This window comes from Bos taurus, chromosome 23 (genome assembly GCF_002263795.3).
Source record: "Bos taurus isolate L1 Dominette 01449 registration number 42190680 breed Hereford chromosome 23, ARS-UCD2.0, whole genome shotgun sequence".
Taxonomy (NCBI): Eukaryota; Metazoa; Chordata; class Mammalia; order Artiodactyla; family Bovidae; genus Bos; species Bos taurus.
The window spans coordinates 43,565,137-43,583,713 of NC_037350.1; the positions used below are offsets into that span (position 1 = coordinate 43,565,137).

Here is an 18,577-nt window from a genome sequence, read left to right on the forward strand (position 1 = left end):
GTCATTTTATGTCAGGTTATTCAAATCTAATACACAAACAGCATAATCATATTTCCTCTATTAATGAGAACATCTGTAAATAAACCACAACACTATTAGCGTGAAATGAAGAGAGTGATTAGAAGAACAATTCTTCCTTTTTAAATGGAAGTATAATTGACTTACAATATTATATTAGCTTCAGATGTGCAACATAGTGATTCAATACTTTTATACATTGCAAAACCACCACCAGGATAAGTCTGGTTACCATCTGTCACCATGCAATGTCATGACAATATCATTGACTATATGCCCCATGACTCATTTGGTTTATAATTGAAAGGGTGTACATTGCATCTTCCTCACCTTTTTCACTCACTGCCCCACTGCTCTGGCAACCACCAGTTTGTTCTCTGTATCTAGGAATCTGTTTCTGTTCTGTTGTGTCTGTTCATTTGTTTTTTAGATTCTACATGTAAGTGAAACCATGGGATATCTGTCTTTGTCTGACATTTCACTCAGCATAGTACCCTCTAGATCTATCCATGTTGTTACAGATGGCAAGATTTGATTCTTTTTTATGCCTGAGTAATATTTGGAGAATAATTCTTAAGTAACATATATTACATTCTAGGAAACCTTGAAATGTTCAAACTTTTAAAATTAAACAGCACAATATAACATAAAGTGTTCAATTTCTGCACCTACCAAATAACTTTACCTCCTTGCAACATTAAAAAAAAGAAGAAGAAAGAAAGAAATCTAAAAGCTCGGTGAGAAGAAGAGCATTCTTGGGGGAGAGAAGAATTTGAGCAAAAAAACACGGGAAGTAGGAAACCATGCAGTGTAAAAATGGGATATTGGAAAAATTAAAATTAAAAAGAAGAAACTAGAGAACAGATAGGTACTATTAACATTAATGGAGCTCTTTCTCCAAGATCTTAAACTACAAAATTTGTCTCTGTAATTACAACTTCCAGGGTCACTCTGCCTGGCTCTGAAACCTCTGCTCTGTTTTTTATAAGCAGGGTGTCCTTGGGCAAGTGACTTTCCTTCTTTGAGCCTTCACTGTACTTATCTGTTAAATGGGCATAATAATCTCTGTCTTATAAGGCTGTTGTAAGGATTCAATGAGATCATTTAGCTAGACCCTCTTAACAGTATCTGGAAAATAGTGAGTGCTTCAAACATGACTGGCATGTCTGTTTTCAAGCCCGATCTTTAATCCCAGTTCGAGAGATAGTGAAAGATAGGGAAGCCTGGTATGGTGCAGTCCATGGGGTCACAAAGAGTCGGACACAACTTAGCGACTGAACAGCCACAATAATCACCACATTATTGTAAACTGGTTTTGTGCCTGCTACTACATAGCCTCGGACAAGGTCGTTATCTCTTCCAACCCCAGTTTGCATCTCTGTGGAAAAGTGATTCCCAGTGTCTTTCTGATATGTACAGTGGATCTATGAAGTCACTGTACATACTGAATTAGTGAAACGCTGAACTGCTGTTCCTAGGGGAGTATAGGGTTAGGTTCCTGAGAGGCTCCAGTTCCAATGTTTTCATCAACTGATCATTTATTCCTTGTCTTAGGTGTGTTTCTGTTTAAAGACCTCTTGTGTGTGTGCAAAGCCACTTCAGTCGTGTCTGACTCTTTGCGACCCGATGGACTACAGCACACCAGGCACCTCTGTCCATGGGATTATCCAAGCAAGAACACTAGAGTGGGTTGCCATTTCCTCCTCCAGGGGATCTTCCTGACCTAGAGATAGAACTGACATCTCGTATGTGTCTCCTGCAGTGGCAGGCGGGCTCTTTACCACTAGCACCACCTATATTGTTGATCCATTAACTTTGAACTTGTGGCCAACACGACTATGACACATCTGAACAAGGCATATGAACACACAGACTGTCTCCACAAAGCACATCACGGCCCTCGTGGGCTTAGGAACACTAGACACACTTCAGTACTACACATGGGGACTATTTTAAATAGCAAGATCCCCAAAAAAACCAACAAAAACAACAACAAAAAGCGTACAGCATGAGCCTAAAGAGACCACAAAAATGACACTTGTTTACAGTATGAGCTGAAAAAAAATGGCAGCTAAAGGGGCCTCTGCGAATGGGGAGGGGGTGCGGTGGGAGGGGGCACGCCCACCCTTATCTGTGAATCGCCCACTCTTCCCTGACTTTCTGCTTCAATTCAGAAAAGGCATCAGTTCCCATCAGTTCCCATATGAGCTGGGCTCCATATCGCTTTCTCTGAAATCAAGGATCTGAAATTCAGAAAGGAAGTAATGTGTACATATCACTTACAAATCATCTTCCTCTCTACTCACAAATTCTGTTTGTAGGATAAATAAAGGTGTGTATGCACATGTGTGTACACTTCAGGCAATCATGTCACTGAATATCATGGTTCCTACTGAATGGGACCTGGGAAAGTTGGAGACTGATTAGGGAAATAGTGAAAAGTACACATGATCAGCTGGGCATAGTAGAAACCCAGGTGGCGGGATAAATCTTTGATTTCCTTAAAGAGACAGAACATTGAAAGGAAGTAGGATGCTGAGCCCATGAAATGCCATAATACTTTTGACCTCAGAGGAGCATCCACTCCCAAACAATGTTAAATCCATCCTCCAAGATCAGCTGTCACTGTAGACATGTAGCCCTGCCAGTGACAATGCGCTAGTTCTTCACAGAACACTCAGGTGGAAGTGAACAACACAAGGTCCTCGTTCTCCCTCTTAGTTGAAATATGCCAGGGAGGCCCAGCTTCTCTTGACTCTTGGCCCCGGTCTACCAGGCTGTCTTCCAAGGCATGGTCCCCCTATGGCAATTAAGACATCATTTTCCTTTTGAAAGATGCCGTCTTCTTTTATAAACCTGACAAATTCCTAGAACAAGAATATACCTTTTAATTGATAGGTGTATGCAGATGGTGATTGCAGCCATGAAATTAAAAGAAGCTTACTCCTTGGAAGGAAAGTTATGACCAACCTAGATAGCACATTCAAAAGCAGAGACATTACTTTGCCAACAAAGGTCCGTCTAGTCAAGGCTATGGTTTTTCCAGTGGTCATGTATGGATGTGAGAGTTGGACTGTGAAGAAGGCTGAGCACCGAAGAATTGATGCTTTTGAACTGTGGTGTTGGAGAAGACTCTTGAGAGTCCCCTGGACTGCAAGGAGATCCAACCAGTCCATTCTGAAGAAGATCGGTCCTGGGTGTTCTTTGGAAGGAATGATGCTAAAGCTGAAACTCCAGTACTTTGGCCACCTCATGAGAAGAATTGACTCATTAGAAAAAACTGATGCTGGGAGGGATTGGGGGCAGGAGGAGAAGGGGACGACAGAGGATGAGATGGCTGGATAGTATCACCGATTCGATGGACGTGAGTTTGAGTGAACTCCTGGGAGTTGGTGATGGACAGGGAGGCCTGGCGTGCTGCAATTCATGGGGTCGCAAAGAGTCGGACATGACTGAGTGAGTGAACTGAACTGAACTGAACTGATGGGGATGAATTATGTTCCCCTCAAGTTAATATGTTGAAGCCCTAATCCCCAGTACCTCAAAATGTGACTGTATTTGGAGACGGGGCCTAGAAAGAGATAATCAAAACTAAATGAGGTGAGAAGTCATCTCTGGTGGTTCAGTAATTAAAAATCCACCTGCTAATGCCAGGTACACGGGTTCAATCCTTGGTCAGGGAACTAAGATCCCATATGCCTCAAGGCAACTAAGGCTGTGTCCTTAATGAAGATCCCTCGAGCGGCCACCAAGACGTGAGTCATCAATCAATCAGGTCATACGGGTGGGGTCCAAATCCAATAGGATACTGAGCGGGGGGTTGGGGCGGGGGCGGTGGGGGGAACTTCCCAGGTGGCTCAGATGGTAAAGCATCTACCTGCAATGCAGCAGACCCGGGTTCAATCCCTGGGTTGGGAAGATCCCCCGGAGAAGGAAATGGCAACCCACTCCAGTACTCTTGCCTGGAAAATTCCATGGACGGAGGAGCCTGGTAAACAGCCCATAGGGTCGCAAAGAGTCAGACACGACTGAGCAACTTCACTTTCACTTTCCTGATAAGAGGAAAAGACACATGGGTGTTCACAGAGAGGAAAGGCTGCGTAGGGACCCAGCGAGACAGTGACCATTTTCAAGCCAAGGAGCGAGGTCTCAGGAAAAAACAACACTGCCAACATCTTGATGTTGGGCTTCTAGCCTCCAGGGCTGTGAGAAAATAAATTTCTGTTGTTTAAGCCATCCCAGCTAGTGGTATTTTGTTACAGAAGCCCTAGCAGACAAATACAGTGGTTACCGGTTATTCATTAGCTATGGATTATCTAAAGTGATTTTTCTTCTGCATTATTGAGAAGGAAACTCTGTTTCTTAGTAACACAGAAACTATATTAGGTGCTGCTCTATTCACATATTATTTTATTTACTCCCATACAACCTCCCAGGAAAGTGCTTCACTATCCCATTTTACAGAGGAAGAAACTAAACCTTAGAAAACTCAAGAAACTTGGGCAGGCTCACTCACTGAACAGGTGACAGAAATGGAGTGAGACCCAAGTCAATCTGAACACAAAAGTCTTATTCTTTTAACCAAAGCATCTATATTTCTTTGAGGATGAGATTTTCAAGAGCTTTCCAATTTTACATCTTCTGACCAGCTGTCCCATAAACTATTCAACTGTCCCAGAAGTGGACATCTGAACTGCAACTTGGCATCTGAACTGCATTTTCCAAACTGTCCTTATACTGAAAGCACTTTCTTACAAAAGTCCTTTGTAAGACTACAAGCCCTGGTTCTTGGTGTGGAAAATGTTGTTTGTTGTTTAGTCGTGTCCGACTCTTTGTGATCCCATGGACTGTAGCCCACCAGCCTCCTCTGTCCATGGGATTTCTCAGGCAAGAATACTGGAGTGGGTTGCCATTTCCTTCACCAAGGGATCTTCCACCCAGGGACTGAACTTGAGTCTCTTGCTTGGCAGGCAGATTCTAGCCTGTGAAAAAGTAGGCACTACAATTTAGGCAGATTACCAAATTTTAAAGAATTAGAGAAGAAGAAAAATGCACTCAAAACTGAAACTATTCAGAGCATGGTGTTCTCTTCTGTGATTTGGAAGGCGCTGATGGCTCTTGCAGTGTCTGGAGGTCATCCTTAGCAAATTCCACCCTCATTATATTATTGAAGTGCAGAAATGCAGATTTCCAGCAAGTTTCAACCAAGAGAAATCTTGATAAAAAAGAACTCAGCGTGCTGACATTAATTATTTAAGTGGTGCTTTCTTGAGGGACTGCCATGGCTTGCATAAGAGGCTCCATAAGTTGTTTTCTTCTATTGTGAATATTTATAATATTATGCTATCGATCATATTTCCAAAGTGGGCTTTAATTAGAAACCTCATTATGCTACGCCGTTTGGCTTTGTTGTCATTGTTTACTCTTGTTTGTTGAGCATCAGAAGATGGGTGTCAGGGCCACAACAGAGAGAGAAGTCTAGAAATTCATCATCAACTAAGTCTTTTCGATTCCTAAATATGGTACATAATGTCAAAGATTTAAGAACCACTGGCTCGGGAAGGATGGTGTGGGATGAACTGAGAGAGGAACATTGAAATATACACATTACCATATGTAAAACAGCGTCAGTGGGAATTTGCTGTATGATGCAGGGAGCTCAAATCCAGTGCCCGGTGACAACTTAGAGGGGTGGGTGGGGTTGGAGGAGGTTGGGGTTCAAGAGGGAGGGGACATGTGTATACTTATGGCTGATTCATGTTGATGTATGGCAGAAACCAACACAATATTGTAATTTCCTCCAATTAAAAATAAATTTAAAAAAGAAACAACTGGCTCAAGATCTTTTTTATTCTAGTACCCGAATATCCTTTTGCAGTGATAATTGTATCAGTCAGGGCTGCCATCTCTGGGGTCGCACAGAGTCGGACATGACTGAAGCAACTTAGCAGCAGCAGCAAGGAGTTTTTATATGATACATTCAAATCATATAATCTGCCCCAAACTAGGAGTAGGATGGAGAACTGGGGAAGGACAACAGAAACTTGATAACATCTCCATAGGCATCATTCTAAGAACACTTTCCCTTTGGTTCTGACATTCCCGTGTTTGGCTTAGCGCATCTCCTGTGGTCAAACAAAATAGCAATTAGTGATGAACTCTTCCAAATTCACGCCCTGCCTATTACTCAGGTTCTCTAGAAGTCAGTGGGGTGTGGGGGGAGAAGATCTATTGTAGCATTTCTTATTCATAACAAGTGAGCTGTTATCAGTTTGCTTATTGATTTTTATCTCTATGCTGCAAACCTCAAAATGCCACAGCCCGAACTGGGATCCCACCAAACCTGTTCCTATACTCATCCTTTCATTTTCCCAGTCATCCTTCTTTTTGATCCTTGACAACCCTGCACCCACCTTCCTGGAATTAACTGCCGGTTCGATTTTTTTTTCCTTTCCTGTCTCTTTAAATCAGAAACTTCCTGAGGTTCCTAAGCAGGCATCCAGGTCTCCCAGCAAGTCTCCATGGCAGTGAGATTTGCAAATGAATCCCCCCAGATCTGAGAAAACAGCAGCAGTTGTCTAATCAATCTCTGATTTCCAGGCATCTACCAGGGCACCAGTGGGTTCCAAGAGAGCCAATGAACCAAAGTCCGAGGATTGAAAAGCCCAATCAACTGATACTGGCAGCTCCAGAAAGGAGGAAGTCCCCAAACTGAAGAAAATATAAAACCAATACTAAATCCAATTAACAAACACACAAACGGCAATTAAATTATTTATGATTCAAATGCCTACCTCGAAGATTTCCCAAGCTCTCTGTTCACACATGTATCTTCCTCTGCTCTCTGCCTCCCCAAAGGCTGTGCTTTCTCAGCCTGAACAACAGCCTTCTCAAGAGTCAGGCTCTGAAATACACATGCTACACACGCCCAGACAGCCTTTCGGTGCCAGGCAGCCCCTTCTCCATTCTTCCCAGCCCCAGGCCAGCTCATGCCAGCTCCCAGACAGGCAGACCAACTCCTCCATGGGATGGAACTGGGGCAGGGGAAAAGATCAGACAGGAGTTGGGGATGAATTTAACTCATCAAAGACCGGGTAGCTACCCATCCAGGCAGGAAGGGTCCATCTTCATCCCTTTCCTAACCTTAAAACCCTCACAGACGGTTTCTCCAGCCTCCTTCAGATCCCAGAGCAAGTTAGCAGACTCCTCCTGGCTGGTTTCCTGCTCGCACCCAGACCGCTCCAAGGAGGCAGCCCCCAGCCCGTCGCAGATAGCTTCTTACCTTCGCAAAGCCCCGGTTCTTAAAAGCCTGGCTGGCCTCTCCAAGGAGTCCTGTGTTTTCCTTGACATGGGGAGCCACCAGTTTCAGAAACAGGGCACATTTCGAAATGAAACAGAAAGTAACCCGGTGATCCAGACCGGAGCCCCCGACCTGCACTTGGCTTTGGCTCTCCACAGCCTCGGGAGGCCTGGGACTCTGCCAGCTCACCCAGCTGTTTCAGCTCAGAGAGAATTCAGAGGAAGCTGAAGCTTGGAAGTCTGGAACTCACAGCCTGGGCTCTGTTTTTTTCTTTTTTCAGAGTATTTGTTGAGCTTTTTAACATGCAGTTTGTCTCCTTCTGCAGGGAATTACTCAGTGAGCCTGTCACCTGACTCCCAGCGGCTCCATTATATAATTCAAACAGTGCCATTTGAGTTGTGATCAGAAATACACACTCCTTCCTACCCCCACGACCTCCCTCTCCCTTCCTTGGAGCGGAGGGCAAGACGCTCAAAACACCAAACAAAGACGATCACCCTTTCTTGCAACTTCAGCAGAGCCACTGCATTTCTGTAGTGTATTTTTTTTATTTCCCCTGAGGTTTGAGTTTTCTTGGGCAGTATGTGTGCTAAGTCGCTTCAGTTTCGTTCAACTCCTTGTGACCCCCTGAACTGTAGCCCGCCAGGCTCCTCTATCCATGGGATTATCCAGGCAAGAATACTGGAATGGGTTGCCATTTCCTTCTCCAGGTTTAGGACTTTCTGAATGTCAATGCTGAGTTAGGGGATTTCTCAAAATGTAACATCTTGAGATGTAGCTGTAGCAGTATCCTTGATTTTCATTTAGGGTGGTGGTTTGTAGATTAGATGAATCAGTGAATGGATTTGCAAATGACAGAGCTCATCATCAGTTGAACAGCTTCACACAGATTTAATGACACCTGTGCAAATGAAATCCAAAACCTAGAATGTTTATTACTTTAGCCACAATATCTAAGTTCCTTGAAATCTCAAAGGGGTAGATTGAGTGGAGAGGTCTTTAGCGTCTTCAGCCAAAACCCTGCCCCGACCCTGATCATCAACATCCCTCCTCCAGCTACCTCAAAGAAGCATGACACCCAACTGAAAACTGCAAGCTTGATGTGCAAACACCACTTCATGGCCAAACCCCCAGCCTCTGCTATCAAGCACATGGAAATTCTTAAAGCCAGTCTATAGAAATATTTGGAGCCAGCACTGTCCTGGGTGAAGGTAATGAAGATCGGTCCTAATTTCCCTTTCTTAGCATCAGTCATCTCTGTTCAGATGATGTGTATTGAGTGGCAAGTACGTTAAGACAGAATTGACCCAGGAATGAGAGATCTTTGAGAAACTTGGGGGGCATAAATGAGCATAACACTTCAAGTGTTCGTTGCTCAGTCATGTCCAAGTCTTTGCAACCCTATGGACTGTACCCCGCCAGGCTCCTCTGTCCATGGGATTTTCCAGGTGAGCATACTGGAGTGGGATGCCATGCCCTTCTCCAACGGAGCTTCCCGACCCGATCAAACCTGGGTCTCCTGCATTGCATGCAAATTCTTTATCGTCTGAGTCACCAAATGATCAACATAAAAAACATAATAAATACTCCAACCTGTTTGCTTTTTCCTTGTCAAAGCCAGATGAACTGTATACAGTGGTGGCTCTGGGTTCCTAGTCTCCTCCTAGCCAGTGGAGACTTGTTGCTGAAGATGGGAAATGCTCCAAAAAGACTGTTAAAGGCTAGGGAACAAACGCTAACAAACGCTAACCTCCTTTTGGCTTTTCTTGGTCTGACCTCTTTTTTCCCTTTTGCATTTCCTCACTCCTATCGGCCAAAGGAACCTCCCCTGCCCTTCTTGCCTGCCTGCAACAGTGTATTAATAGTTGATACCACGGCTATACTAAACTATGTGACATTAGACTGATACTCTGCGCTAAGAATGGGACTTTCCCAGGTGGCTCAGTGGTAAAAGAATCCACCTGCCAATGCAGGAGACAGAGGAGATGCAGGTTTGACCCCTGGGTTGGGAAGATACCCTGGAGAAGGAAATGGCAACCCACTCACTCCAGTATTCCTGCCTGGAAAATCCCATGGACAAAGGAGCCTGGTGGGCTACAGTTCCCGGGGTCGTAAAGAGCTGGACACGACCGAGCATGCTCCTGCCCTAAGAATAGTTTGCAAAATTCTTTGTAACTACCCACATATCCCTCTGAAGTGGGCATGGGGTAATTATTCTTCTTTTCCAGACCCAAAGAAACCCAGTGACATAGATGGAAATTAGAAGTCAATTTTCCTACACTCAGAGCTCTGTTTTGCAAAGGAAGACCCAGATATACATTAAAAAACAGAACCGTATAAACATGAATGACAGATTGATGTCTGTTTATATCTCTCCCTCCAGGTGTGGTAAATACAGAGTGGTGTGGCCGTTGCTATGGTAACTACTTGTTTATTAATGAGAATAAGGCTACATAGTAAAATATTAGAAAACATCAGGTGGTGAGGAAGAAGCAATAATGCAAAATAAATACTTGGTCTCTGTACAGTCCCTCAACACTGACACCACAAAACTCCAACTTCCTAGACCAGTGTTGTCCAACAGGAAAACAATGTGAGCTACATATGTAATTTAAAATTTTCTAGTTGTTGCATTTAAAAAGAAAAAAAACTAGTGAAACTGATTTTGGTAATATTATCAGCTTGACAAACACCAGCTGTCCAGCTGAGAGGCTCATTCTACCTCCTACTTCAAATCCAATATATTCAAAATATTATTTCAGCATGTAATATTATAAAATTATTAACAGAGCATTTATATTCTTTACTTCAGACTAAGTCTCTGCACTCTGATATGAATTGTGTGTATTTTACACTCACATCACATCTCAATTCAGGGTAGTATCTACATCTCAAATGTTCAATAGCCACAAAGAGTCAGTGGTAACCACATTAGATGGCCAAACTTCAGACTATATGTGGTCATTTTGGCTTGAAATTTGTTCTCTGAGTACACATTTGTCTGTCACTACTTGGAACTTTTAGAAAAATGAACTGAATTCATTTGGCTCTAGCTTTATGGCATAATTCAAGTGATGTTCTCTTGGGTGGAGCAAGAAAATATCAAATAAGCTTGAAACTGAAGTAGTATTAAAGATTCAGCTTCTTTCATGCCACCAGAGGATCATGAAGATTAAAAAAAATAAATCTCAGGTTTATAAAAATTCCTTTCTTGGTTGGTCCCATTCGCCCAAATTACCCAGAACCGTGCTTGACTACACGTTTTCTGCCCTCTCCTCTCAGCACCCCTAACAGACCGCTCAGTCATAACAAGCCTACCTGTCACCTCTTCTCGAGTCTGGGGACCTCTGCCTGGTCTCCCTGCCTCCACTCTCCACCCATTACATTCATGTTCTCTCCTGCCTTCAGCACGAGCATGCGTTGAAAGCAGACGTTAATCATGGAGCTTCTCAACTTAAAGCTTTTAATAGCAACCTGTTACCTTTTGAATAAAATCCATACTCCTTGGCCTTACACACTAGGCAATCATCAGCTGGCCTTTGGGGAACTTTCTGGCCCATCTCCTGGCTACCCAATCTTTGATTTTACATTCTTGACTATACCATCATCTCCATGACTTTGTTTAAAGTCTGCTCCCTCTGCCTGGAATGTCCTTCCTTAAAATACCCACCCCTCACCAAACAGCAAAATCCTTCCAACCTAGTTCCAATATTTACTGTAGCTTTTTTTTTGGAGGTGGGGGAGGGTGCCCTATAGACATATAGGTTCTTAGTTCCTCAACCAGGGGTCAAACCTGTGCCCACTGTGGTGGAAGTGTGGAGTCGTAAACACTGGACCACCAGGGAAGCCCCGATTGCAGCTTTTCTTGCTCTTGTAAGCTTAACAGCCAACTCATCTATGTTCTCAGGCCACTTTTATAAATAATGTGCTATAACATTTATCATGTTCAATTATAATTATATGATAATGCTAGAAAAGGATTTCCCCAAGAAGGGGAACCACATACCATTTACTTTTGAGTTCACCTTAGGACATAACAGGATCTCAAGAAATGCCTAAGGAATTCCAATACTCTTTTCTTTCCAGCTCTCTTTCTTCTAATTGTCTAACCACTTGGTACAATTGGAACCAAGCCTTAATTTTTTAATAGCTGTGGTATCTTGAATGCCATTTCATTCAACAGGTGTTTTAAGGTCATTCTTATAAACTCTGGTTATGACAAGTAGATATACAGGTATGCCTCTAAAGAATCAAGATTACATACTTGTTTGTTAACTCCTTTGTCAACAGGCTAATGTCTGTGTCTTTGGTTTTACAGTTTCGGTCTCTCCATCTCTTCAAAGCTTTCAGTTGTTGGCAGGTTGGGGAAACAGAACACCTGTGTTTTGTGCAGAATAAGAGTACAGTGGCTTTATGAGTAAGGGCATAAGAAACACTGCCAAATCGATATCACAGGATGTGGCATTCAGTTTTGTCACTCAGAGAGTCATTTTTGGCTTTATGCCTGGCTCTCTAATGGTTTCCACACAATTAAACAAAGTTGTGGTTTAAAAAGTAGAGGAATCAACACCAAATGCTGCTAAGGACGTGGAGCCACCAGAACTCTCGTTCATTTCTCCTGGGACTGCAAAGTAGCACAGACACTTTGGAAGAGGGAGTTTAATGGTTGCTTTCAAAACTCTTGCCTTCAGCTCAGTTCAGTTCAGTCGCTCAGTTGTGTTCAACTCTTTGTAACCCCATGGACTGCAGCACACCAGGCTTCCCTGTCCATCACCAACTCCCAGAGTTTACTCAAACTCATGTCTGTTGCGTTGGTGATGCCATCCAACCATCTCATCTTCTGTCATCCCCTTCTCCTCCTGCCTTCAATCTTTCCCAGCATCAGGGTCTTTTCCAGTGAGTCAGTTCTTTGCATCAGGTGACCAAAGTATTGGAGTTTCAGCGTCAGCATCGGTCCTTCCAATGAATATTCAGGACTGATTTCCCTTAGGATGGACTGGTTGGATCTTCTTGCAGTCCAGGGGACTCTCAAGTGTCTTCTCCAATACTGCAGTTCAAAAGCATCAATTCTTTGGCACTCAGTTTTCTTTATAGTCCAACTCTCACATCCATACAGGACTACTGGAAAAAAACCATAGCTTTGACTAGATGGACATTTGTTGGCAAAGTAATGTCTCTGCTTTTTAATATGCTGTCTAGGTTGGTCATAGCTTTTCTTCCAAGGAGCAAGTGACTTGTAATTTCATGGCTGCAGTCACCATCTGTAGCGATTTTGGAGCCCAAGAAAATAAAGTCTGTCGCTGTTTCCACTGTTTCCCCATCTAGTTGCCATGAAGTGATGGGACTGGATGCCATGATCTTAGTTTTCTGAATGTTGAGTCAAATGCTGCTAAGGACGTGGAGCCACCAGAACTCTCGTTCATTGCTGCTGGGACTGCAAAGTGGCACAGACACTTTGGAAGACAGTTTGGTGGCTGCTTTCAAAACTAAACATACTCTTGCCTTACAATCCAGCAATTACACTCCAAGGCATTTACCCAAATGGACTGAAACCAAATCCACACAAAAACCTGCACATGGATGCTTAGAGTAATTTTATTCATAATTTCCAGAACTTGAAAGCAACCAAGATGTCCTTTGGGAGGTGAATGAATAAACTGTGGTGCATCCAGGTAATGGAATATTGTTCCATGCTAAAAAAGAATGAGCTGTGAAGCCACAAAAAGACAGGGAAGAACCTTAGAAGTCCATGACTAAGTGAAAGCAGTCAGTCCGAAAGACTCCATACGGCGTGATTCCAGCTATATGGCTTTCTGGGAAAGGCACAGCAATGATGACAGTAAGAAGATCAGTGGTTGCCAGCAGCTGGGAGGGCTGGAGGGATGAGTAAGTGGAGCGTGGGGAGATTTTTCAGGCAGTGAGACTGCTCCATATAATACGATAATGTAGGTCATTATACATTTGTCCCGACCCACAGAGCGGACAGCGCCAAGGATGAAACTTTATGTAAACTAGTTACTTTGGTGACAGAGATGTATCGACCATGTAGTACTGTGTCAATGTAGAGTCATCAGTTGTAACACGTGTAGCAGTGTGGTTCCTGATGCTAATTGTGGGGGAGGCTGTATGTGTGGGAGGCAGGGAGTATATGGGAATTCTCTACTTCCTGCTGGATTGTGCTGTGAGCTAAAACTGCTCTAAAATATAAATCTCTCTCTCTCTTTTTTTTTTTAATTGGAGGGACCAGAGAGTGGCTTGCCCGTGGGTGCCCAGGGACTCTGCTCACTGGCTTCTGGCTTGATGTACAAGTTGTTTTCCTGCTAGGTTGTCAGTTGCTCAGATTTATTCATTGCTTTCTCCACTTTGTTACCAACACATCACTAAATAAACGGCATGTACTTAGGGACTAATAAATTCTCATTTAAATGAAATGAAGGGAAAACACACTTAAGGCTTTGAATAATAAACACATATTTCCACCCACAGACACAGCATAATGGCCTTAGTGTCAACAGAAAAACTCTCACTGAGACGGTTTCTGGAGGCTCTGGAGCCTGGGACAGTCTCAGGAGGAGGGGTTTCCTTGGGAGGCCTGCTGGGGCTAGAAGAGCCGCTGAGATGGGAAAATTTAACTCTCTCACTTTGACTCAAGCCTGGACGTACTTTCTGTGCCCCCAGGGACCAGCCCTTGGTCACACAACCTGGCGGATTTACCAAGACGCTGCTCAGAGCAGGGCTAACACCATTGTGCAAAGTACTTGCCCCAGCGAGCCTGTTTCCTCATCTATAAGAGGGGGATGAGGATATTGTGGGTTATTGCGGGAGGTCATGTCTATAGTCACCCTGACGCGGAGTGATAGTGTCACCTGATGGGCTGTGCTTATTCTTAGTATTACATATTATTAGATATCACACAATACTGGTAAAACATTGGCGATGCCACGAGGGAGCTCAAATCATGACAGTGCCCATGTGAACCCCTCTTCTGCTATCTCACCACACTTTCTTTCTACTTAATTTGCTGTTGGCACATATGAAGATGGTGACTTTACTGGCTTTTATGACCTCTGTCTTCCTCCCTTCTTTGTTTCTTTTTTCTTCCTCTCCCACCTCTTCTTTTTCTTTCTCTTTTTCCCTTTATTATTTTTAAAGTGAGTTTATTTTGTCCCTTGCTATTCTTGGCCGGCCAACTAAGACTCTTTGTATCGAGGTCTTCTTGCCAAAGCCACATTAAGCTCCCCAGGTTGCTAAACTTAGGCCAGCCTGTCTCTGCTCTCTTGGAAGGCCTGCGATGCCATAAATAAGAGAGGGAGCAGGTCAAAGGGTGCTTGTTCACAGCAAAGGGGGCTGCTTCACACAGAGCTTCCCAGAAGGAAGACAGAGCCTGACAGGAAGAAGAGCTCAGACCTCAGGCATCATCTATATAACAGAGCAGTTAATACCCCTCTCCCTGCCAAGTCACGGCGACTGCCGATCTCAGAAGCCATCATTCAAATTGCTTTTTGGCCAGTTCAGCATTAGTGTCCCCATGACAGCTCTACTCTGGGAGAACAAGAGAAAAAGGCAGTTTCCCAGAGGAGAAGGCGGCTTCCTTTTCTTTCTATGAGATACATAGCCTTTATTTCTCTCCAAAGCACCATGTGGAAGTTCTGTGATGACCTGTGTCCAAGAAAGACACAAGAGGGGAGATGGGAAAACACAAATGGCCCTAATAATGGGCCAAGTGAGCAAGGTTTTGAAAGGCGGAGAATGCAGTGGAGACCAGCCCTGGGACTGAATTCTGGTCCTGCCCACTGCTCATTGGAGGCAAGTTAATTGGCCTCAGCTCTTCCTGCATGATATGCTAATAGTAATATTAAACTGGGGAGTGGGGAGTCTGGGGTGACTTTGTTAGCATCTGTCAGGTGGCCTGGTGTACAGCAGGTGGAGAATGACCTGGCCAGGTGCGTAGAGCCTCCATTCTTCATGCCCAGAGTGTAAAGAAACTCCAATGCCCCCTTTGCTAAAGTTCTTTGATGGAAGTTAAACGAAACCTCTAGCAAAGGGTAAACACCACGTGTGCGTGTCTTCCCACTTACAGCCCCACCCCTGGCCCCCCAATCCTCCATGCTGCAGACATTTTCCCCAAAGATGGACACAAGTGTGTCTCCCATCCCCCATACTTGTTTAGAGCCTCGCCACTCCCCTGTCAAGTGGTGGGATCAAATTCCTCTCCCTCCGAACCTGGGTGAGCTTGGAACCTGCTTGCAGCCTCTGCAGCAGAAGTCATTCTGTGGACCCCAGAGGCTAGGTCATAAAAGGCAACGTATTAGCTGGAATCCTTGCTCTTGAAGCTGGCAGGTAAGCAGCTTACTGCACTGCAGCTGCCATGTTAACGAGGAAGCCTGACCTGGTCCATGTGGAAAGACCACAGAGAGAGTTCCCAGACACCACCCTCCATGTCCATGTAACTGTCTGCAACCTCAAGAGAGACTTGGAGCCAAAACCACTCATCTGAGCCCTTGCTCAACTGCTGATCTATGTCAATGAAATGTAGATGATGAAACACAACAAAACCCAGTTGGGGGGCTTCCCCAGCAGTCCTGCAGTCAAGTCTCCACCCTTCCACTGCAGGCGGCATAAATTCGATCCCTGGTCAGGGAATTAAGATCCCACATGCCTCGTGGTGCAGCCAAACAAAAACAAAAAACCAACTGGAAGAGAATCGTAGCCTCTGTTACCTTCTCCTAGAGCACCATAAATGGGGTTTAAGGCTCAGACCTGGGGAACTGAGGAGAACCAGGGTTTAAATCGACTCTACTACTTCAGCTTGTGACCCTAACAAATCCACGTCTAAAAAAGTGATAAATATAATGCATAGGCCATAGGATTATTATCAGGGTAAATGAGGTGGTTCATGTCAAGTACTTAGCATCGTAACTGGCACAGAGCACACACATCTTAGACAGTCATTTGTCGTCACCCTTACCACCACCACCAACTCTGTTTCAATCATTACGATGGGTTTTGCTTCCAAGACATCCTAGCTGGCTGGAATATACCCACCTTTTCTTTAATCACACTTCCTTCTATTTAGACAAGTTTCCTTCAACCCATAATCTGTATTTGTCAGCCTTCATGCTAATGTCACAATCATGAGGAATTGTTTCAAAAAATCCAATCAGTCTTAGCTGCTTCATCTGGCTCACCCACAATCAGCCATCGCTTTGCCCTCAACGTGTTTGGCTGTCTTAGTCATCATCACGTATGAAAAGCCAAATATTCTGCAGCAGGAAGTCTGTTTTGACTAAGGATACAGAACCATCTATCTAAGTCTGTTGGGTCATTCAACTCAGCTTTTCCTTTAGTGATGTGGAAGGGCTCCTCAAGTACCTACAACGAGCCAACAGAGGAGAAAATTAAGGCTCAAGAAGATTGGAAACATTATAGCTTCATTGTTCATTCACTAACCTGAGTATTCATTTCATCATTCAACAAATAGCTATTTAAAAAAATCAAACAGCTATTAACAGCTTACTCTGTGCCAGCCTCTAGACATACAAACATGAACAGTCACACTACTTCTGATTTTTATTTTCTCCCAAATCATTAATTCGTCACTCATTCAAAAGTAAACATTTTGTTTTTCCATGTGTTTTTCCCCCCATAGTCTCTGCTGCTATGAAGCTTATAGTTTTGCCTGAAGGGCAGCCTAAAAACATGCAACATGCAACAACAGTAGCGTGTGCTAAGAGCTGTGTGAGGGGAAACAGAAAGCTGTGCTTACTGATAGGACTTAGTGTGAGGGAAAGCTTAGGGAGGGCTTCCTGGAGGAAGTGGTTTTATATGGGGACTGAAGGAAAGGTGGGAATTAGCCAGATGGAAGGTGGGCAGAAAAGGAGAGTGATGTAGGCAGGGTGAACTGCTTATGTGAAAGTCCTGAAACCAGAGTGAGTGTGGAAATGACTGACGGTCTAGAAAAAAAAATCTCAACCCAATATTCATCAGGAAGTCTTCAATATGGCTTTGAAATCCACTCCCAGAATTTTCATCTGTCCTCCAACTCTATCTGGCTTACAAAGTGCACGTTTAATAAATGCTTGGTGAATTGATATTTCCCTTATCATAATCCTTTTTTAAAATCTTTACTGAATTTGCTACAATATTGCTTCCATCTTATGTGACAGTTTTTTGGCTGTCAGGTATGTGGGATCTTAGTTCCCCAACCAGGATTGAACCGGCACTCCCTGTGTTGGAAGGCGAAGTCTTAACCACTGGACCTCCAGGGAAGTCCCACTCTTACCGTAAACTGGTAGAACTATTATTTTAGGGAGACAGATATTATTATTTTAGGGAGACACACACCCCAGCACTTTTAATAAATTCAAAATATTGGAGTTATTATCAGTTCATATAGTTTTTAAAAGCTCATGTTTATAGATGTCGTTATCTTAATTCTACTTTACTTTTTAATTAAAAAATAATTTTCTTAATTAACTCCTTTTCTGTTTAATCCTCTTTAGTATGTTTTCCATTTCCAGGCAGCCTGCTTTTGTGCTTTTGTCATTGAGCAAATAGGTAAAACTGTAACTGGGCAGATTGAACTAGACGCTTAGAACTGAGCGTATCTAAGAGCTCAGAAGTTGGCATCAGCCTGTCTTCTTAAAGCCACTACATTGGGACTTCTGCTGTCTATCGCTACCTTAATTCCTAGACACTGTGATGTCTACCTTTCTGTGGCTGCTCTCTGGTAATAAAAGGAGAGCTATCCCCTTTGTCATCTATAGAACAGAGGGTAATATCCCTTAATTAACGAAAGGAAGTGGTGCAGTGTACTGAGAACACTGCAATTGTTTCCAATGAATCCCACATGCAGTTTGGCAAAGTTAATAATCCATAAAATGACCTAGGATCTAAATGTGGAGAACAATCAGCTTTTATCAGTCATTTTTCTATATTTCCAGCACCAGCCAGAAAATTCCAAGGCCAGATGCATAGAAGGTCTACAGATTTACAATACCATATGTTCCTGAATATAATCTCAAATAGAAAAGAAACTTACACATGCCATTCAGATCTTACAAATTCCCCAATGTCTTACAATCTTGATAATTCACCACATATTGACAGATGTCAGCTCAGCTACCAATGGAGCAGTTATTTGACTGTTTATATCACTAGGCACCAAAGCAAACAAAAACATGAAGGTCATAGTCATGGAAGAGCATGGTATTTTTCCATCTGATACTTTTCCATCTGATATTTCTAAAACCTTCTAGG

At 43.4% G+C, this 18,577-nt stretch overlaps 1 protein-coding gene across 9 annotated transcripts in view; it reads right to left on the reverse strand.

Annotated features, from left to right (window-relative positions):
- The window catches only part of PHACTR1 (phosphatase and actin regulator 1), a 528,680-nt gene that overhangs the window by 290,829 nt on the left and 219,274 nt on the right, over nt 1–18,577 (reverse strand). The window contains exon 1 of one of the 9 annotated variants that reach the window (XM_024983675.2): nt 7,301–7,595. The exons of 7 other annotated variants lie outside the window; for them this stretch is intronic. The gene's annotated coding sequence lies outside the window, so the exon portion shown is untranslated. Of the gene's footprint in view, nt 1–6,812; nt 6,980–7,300; nt 7,596–18,577 lie in introns of those variants that run through there. One more of the 9 variants, XM_024983674.2, reaches the window with a different exon arrangement.